Source organism: Hydractinia symbiolongicarpus, chromosome 1 (genome assembly GCF_029227915.1).
Source record: "Hydractinia symbiolongicarpus strain clone_291-10 chromosome 1, HSymV2.1, whole genome shotgun sequence".
Classification (NCBI taxonomy): domain Eukaryota; kingdom Metazoa; phylum Cnidaria; class Hydrozoa; order Anthoathecata; family Hydractiniidae; genus Hydractinia; species Hydractinia symbiolongicarpus.
In genome coordinates, this window is record NC_079875.1 from 38,703,392 (window position 1) to 38,709,077 (window position 5,686).

A 5,686-nucleotide genomic window follows, 5' to 3' on the forward strand; every position below is an offset into this window, starting at 1 on the left:
TCCAATTGCGAAGCCTATATAGACCCCGTATCGTTATTTCTTGTCACTACCTCCCCGTGTTGGGATTGGGTAATTTTCGTGCCTGCTGCCTTCCTTAGATGTGGTAGCCGTTTCTCAGGCTCCCTCTCCGGAATCGAACCCTAATTCTCCGTCACCCGTTACAACCATGGTAAGCCACTACCTTACCATCGACAGTTGATAGGGCAGAAATTTGAATGAAACATCGCCGGCGCAAGGCCATGCGATTCGAAAAGTTATCATGAATCACCAAGAAAACGAGCCGAAACTCGCATTGGTTTTTAATCTAATAAATACATCCCTTCCAGAAGTCGGGATTTTTCGCATGTATTAGCTCTAGAATTACCACAGGTATCCATGTAGTAAAGTACAATCAAATAAACGATAACTGATTTAATGAGCCATTCGCAGTTTCACAGTACAAGTGCTTATACTTAGACATGCATGGCTTAATCTTTGAGACAAGCATATGACTACTGGCAGGATCAACCAGGTAACTACGGTCGTGAAATAGCAAGCAGCTACATTCACTTAAACACACTACAACCTGCAATACGTAACGTGTTGCAGGCGCAGGCGTTCGTATCTACAATCGTCAACGTAAAATCGTAGCCAATTCTTTAGAAATAGCTGCAATTCATACGCTTCAGAGTGTTTGCCCTTCTACCGTTCCTTCTCAGTAACCCAGGATCAGTTGAACAGCATCTGCCAACATCACAAGAGCCACCAATGAGAAAGATATCACTATCTTTAGAGACTACAAACTACTACTTGACTAGCAGTTAGCCCGTGCACACACATAAGTAATGTCCTGCAAGAACAAAATTTGACTTGCATTTCATTGCTTGAGCCAGAGCCGTATTACCGTAAGAACTGAATGACAACTCAACAGTCTTTACAGCAACACAAATAAACTCTGATACCAACGCATAAGAGATTGTGTCACAAAGAAACAATAACAACCAAACTCTAGTCGAGTTCACTCATTTCTCATTGCTTCTCTGTTCTACCCTCTCTACATTATATAGCACGTTTTTCCAGTTTCTGACACTAAAGTGGGGACTTAGGAAAAAAAATCGATTTTTTTTAAAGTTAACCGGAATGTGCCGTAACGCATGCGCGTTTGTTACTGATAGGCCCAGCAACATTCCGAACATATTTTTATGACGGTTAAGCCTCATGGGACCTGAAAATAACAAAATACGGCATAACACATAAACGGCTTGAGAAATTGAAGAAGTGAGAGGGTACGCCACACCACCAAAATTTTTTTTTTAAAAAAAAGACCCACAACCGTATCCAAAGCAGTAGCATTACCCCTAGGCCCCAGCCTAGGCTTTACCTTAACCCTGAACATAGCCCTAGTCCGTAATTCTTGCTGTAATCCATACACTTGTAATCTATACATACAGTTGTAATCGATACAGTTGTAATCCATACACCTTTAATCCATACACTTTTAATCCATACATCTGTGTCTCCAAATATTAAACCGAGGTGATAAAGATGAATGGTACAGCACGCACGCATCACCTTTTTTAAAAAAAAAGTTCAGGTAAGCACAAGATAACTGGTACTCCACGGTACAAAGCAGTTGGTTAAAAAAAGGACTTGTCACAAAGTGACAAATCTGTCGAACAGAGGCTTAATCTCAGAAGATCGTAGCACAAAGGCTACTCTACTTTTTACAATACCACGTTCTTGTTTAAGTCGTCTGCATAGGATTTATCTCTGGAAATTTTAGATTTTGATAGTTGCAGCACCTCGACGGTTTTTCTCCGACTCAGTGCATTGGGACTTAGGAACGACAGAAGCCGTTCTATTCTTGTTCGCCTAAGATTATCCAGAGGTAATTATCATTGCTTTCTAGCACGGATTCTGACTTAGAGGCGTTCAGTCATAATCCAACAGATGGTAGCTTCGCACCATTGCTTTTTCAAGCAAGTGCAAATGCCAATTGTCTGAATCTGCGGTTCCTCTCGTACTGAGCAGAATTACTATTGCAACAACACTTCATCAGTAGGGTAAAACTAACCTGTCTCACGACGGTCTAAACCCAGCTCACGTTCCCTATTAGTGGGTGAACAATCCAACACTTGGTGAATTCTGCTTCACAATGATAGGAAGAGCCGACATCGAAGGATCAAAAAGCAACGTCGCTATGAACGCTTGGCTGCCACAAGCCAGTTATTACTTAAGACTTCACCGTTTCACACATACGTATCTGATAATACTCTCTTATTAAACATAATGTCATCATTTTACTTATATAATAGTAATAACTTTTGTGAAACATTTAAAAGTAGATGCAGATATTTGTCAGTGGATAGGCCATTTAGTAAGAAGAAAAATTGCCTGTAGAACCTTGGTGCTGGAAAGCCTCGTTCTCATGTTATTAACAGTTTAATGTTTTTGACAATAGAAACCGTCCAGTGTGTTTTGTATAGGACGGTTCTTACATGCATTTTTTGACAATTTTTTCTCAGTAACTACAACGTTTTAACGAAATCATAAAAAGCAAACTTATAAACAAAGGCATTTTAAGAAAAATGGCGGAATATTTTTGTGTGACTTTGGCTAGAACCAGACTTATGACGTCACAAAGTGCACGGTCAAACCTTCATAAATTCTAAAATTTCAAAAAATTTTAACTGCTGACGTCAGCATTTTTATAAAAAACGGACAAGAATTTCATGGTAGCAAATTTGGAGATCTATTACCATGCAAAATTTGGAGGTCAAAGGTCAACCGGAAGTACCTGTTTTGGGGCCTTACTTTTTTTGGTCTTTTTAAAAACAGGTAAATCGCTATAGCTTCTGAAATATTGAAGGTATTTCTTAAATCTTTGGCAGATATGTAAAACACTTCAGGCTAAAACCGGGTAGGAGCACAAATTCCCGATTTGTGGCTCTGCGGGGGTCCAGAAGCCCTAAAATGTCAAACATTCAAGGCCAAATAAAATGCTGACGTCAGCGTTTTTTTGAAAAAAAATTCGTGTGAACCTTTGTCATGTCAAGATGGTTCATTGTGCCAAATATAAAGCCAATCCGACATGTCGTTCGGGATTTCCGATTTTTCCGATTTTTCCCTAATTTGGTGAAAACGCACGTATTGGCATGTTTAACATGCAATATTGGCCTTGCACAATTATTATTGAACGCAATATTTTACACAAATACTCACCACGTTAACCTCTCAACGCCTGGAGAAAATAATTGCCATTTGACTTTACGTTGCAGAATCATAGCGTTTCAATTTCTCACAATTGCTGTTTTAACAAGGAAAAAGATGCGTTTTAGCATTTTTCGCGACCCATAACATCGTTTTATGATGTTGTTATCTCGTGGTACTTCATATTCACAGTTTTACATATGTATTCTTCAGGTCTACAAAAAATCTAAAACGTGTTAAAAAAACTAGAACTCAAACGAGGCTGTTCTTGTATCAAAATAAGCCGTTGAATTTCAATTTTCTGCTATTTCACGGAAATTTGACGTGCTGAAGTATTTCTTTTCAACGACATATTTTTGATGTTACAGTTCTTCTTTATTAAAACCGTTCTGTCACTAGGTACACGAAGAATAGATAAAACGAATTAAAAAACAAGAACTCAAACGAGGCTGTTCTTGTATCAAAATAAGCCGTTGGATTTCAATTTTCTGCTATTTCACGGAAATTTGACGTGCTGAAGTATTTCTTTTCAACGACATATTTTGGATGTTACAGTTCTTCTTTATTAAAACCGTTCTGTCACTAGGCACACAAAGAATAGATAAAACGAGTTAAAAAAACTAGAACTCAAACGAGGCTGTTATTGTATCAAAACCGGCAGTTGAATTTCAATTTTCTGCTATTTTACGGAAATTTGATCTGCTGAAGTATTTCTTCTCAACGACATATTTTGGATGTTACAGTTCCTCTTTATTAAAACCCTTCTATCACTAGGTACACGAAGAACAGATAAAACGAATTAAAAAAACTAGAACTCAAACGAGGCTGTTCTTGTATCAAAATAAGCAGTTGAATTTCAGTTTTCTGCTATTTCACGGAAATTTGACATGCTGAATTATTTCCCGTCAACGACATTTTTTGTATGTTACAGTTCTTCTTTATTAAAACCGTTCCGTCACTAGGTACACGAAGAATAGATAAAACGAATTAAAAAAACAAGAACTCAAACGAGGCTGTTCTTGTATCAAAATAAGCCGCTGAATTTCAATTTTCTGCTATTTCACGGAAATTTGACGTGCTGAAGTTTTTCTTTTCAACGACATATTTTGGATGTTACAGTTCTTCTTTATTAAAACCGTTCTGTCACTAGGTACACGAAGAACAGATAAAACGAATTAAAAAAACTAGAACTCAAACGAGGCTGTTCTTGTATCAAAATAAGCAGTTGAATTTCAGTTTTCTGCTATTTCACGGAAATTTGACATGCTGAATTATTTCCCGTCAACGACATTTTTTGTATGTTACAGTTCTTCTTTATTAAAACCGTTCCGTCACTAGGTACACGAAGAATAGATAAAACGAATTAAAAAAACAAGAACTCAAACGAGGCTGTTCTTGTATCAAAATAAGCCGCTGAATTTCAATTTTCTGCTATTTCACGGAAATTTGACGTGCTGAAGTTTTTCTTTTCAACGACATATTTTGGATGTTACAGTTCTTCTTTATTAAAACCGTTCTGTCACTAGGTACACGAAGAATAGATAAAACGAATTAAAAAAACTAGAACTCAAACTAGGCTGTTATTGTATCAAAACAGGCAGTTAAATTTCAATTTTTCATTATTTTACGCAAATTTGACCTGCTGAAGTATTTCCCGTCAACGACATTTTTTGTATGTTACAGTTCCTCTTTATTAAAAACCTTCTGTCACTAAGTACACGAAGAACAGATAAAACGAATTAAAAAAACTAGAACTCAAACGAGTCTGGTATTGTATTAAAACGGGCAGTTGAATTTCAATTTGCGGTTATTTTACGGAAACTTGACGTGCTGAAGTATTTCTTCTCAACGACATTTTTTGTATGTTACAGTTCTTCTTTATTAAAACCCTTTTATCACTACGTACACGGGGAACAGATAAAAGGTATTAAAGAAACAAGAACTCAAACGAGGCTGTTCTTGTATCAAAATAAGCAGTTGAATTTCAATTTTCCATTAATTTACGGAAATTTGACTGGCTGAAGTATTTTCGTTCAACGACATTTTTTGTATGTTACATTTCTTCTTTGTTAAAACCCTTCTGTCACTAGGTACACGAAGAACAGATAAAACGTATTAAAAAAACTAGAGCTCAAACGAGGCCGCTATTGTATCAAGATAAGCAGTTGAATTTTTATTTTCGGCTATTTTACGGAATTTTTTCGTGTTGAAGTATTTCCGTTCCGCGACTTTCTTTTAATTTTCAGTTTTTCTGGTTTTGTGGTTGAAAGCCTTGTGTCAGTTGGTACACGATGACAATTTGACAATCGAAATATAAAACAAATTAGCGAAACTTCTGAACTATTAATGCGTAAATAAATTTTGCAAAAACTGTCAACTTGGAGAAATATTTTTATCGTTTCTGCCTGTAGGGCTTCAGAGATATGAAGGGTGATGTATAAGGGAGTTGGCGCTGTAGTGTTTATGAAAACAGGGACTGGGTGGTGGGGTTTCCGAC

At 36.9% G+C, this 5,686-nt stretch overlaps 1 non-coding gene and 1 pseudogene across 1 annotated transcript in view; both read right to left on the reverse strand.

The window, feature by feature from the left end:
- The window catches only part of LOC130660332 (small subunit ribosomal RNA), a 1,802-nt gene extending 1,288 nt beyond the window's left edge, over positions 1 to 514 (reverse strand). The window contains exon 1 of the ribosomal RNA XR_008987536.1: positions 1 to 514. This exon is cut by the window's left edge and continues 1,288 nt beyond it. This is a non-coding gene — a ribosomal RNA (small subunit ribosomal RNA).
- Positions 515 to 1,642: 1,128 nt separating this feature from the next.
- Positions 1,643 to 5,686, reverse strand: part of LOC130620765 (large subunit ribosomal RNA) — a 7,404-nt pseudogene continuing 3,360 nt past the window's right edge.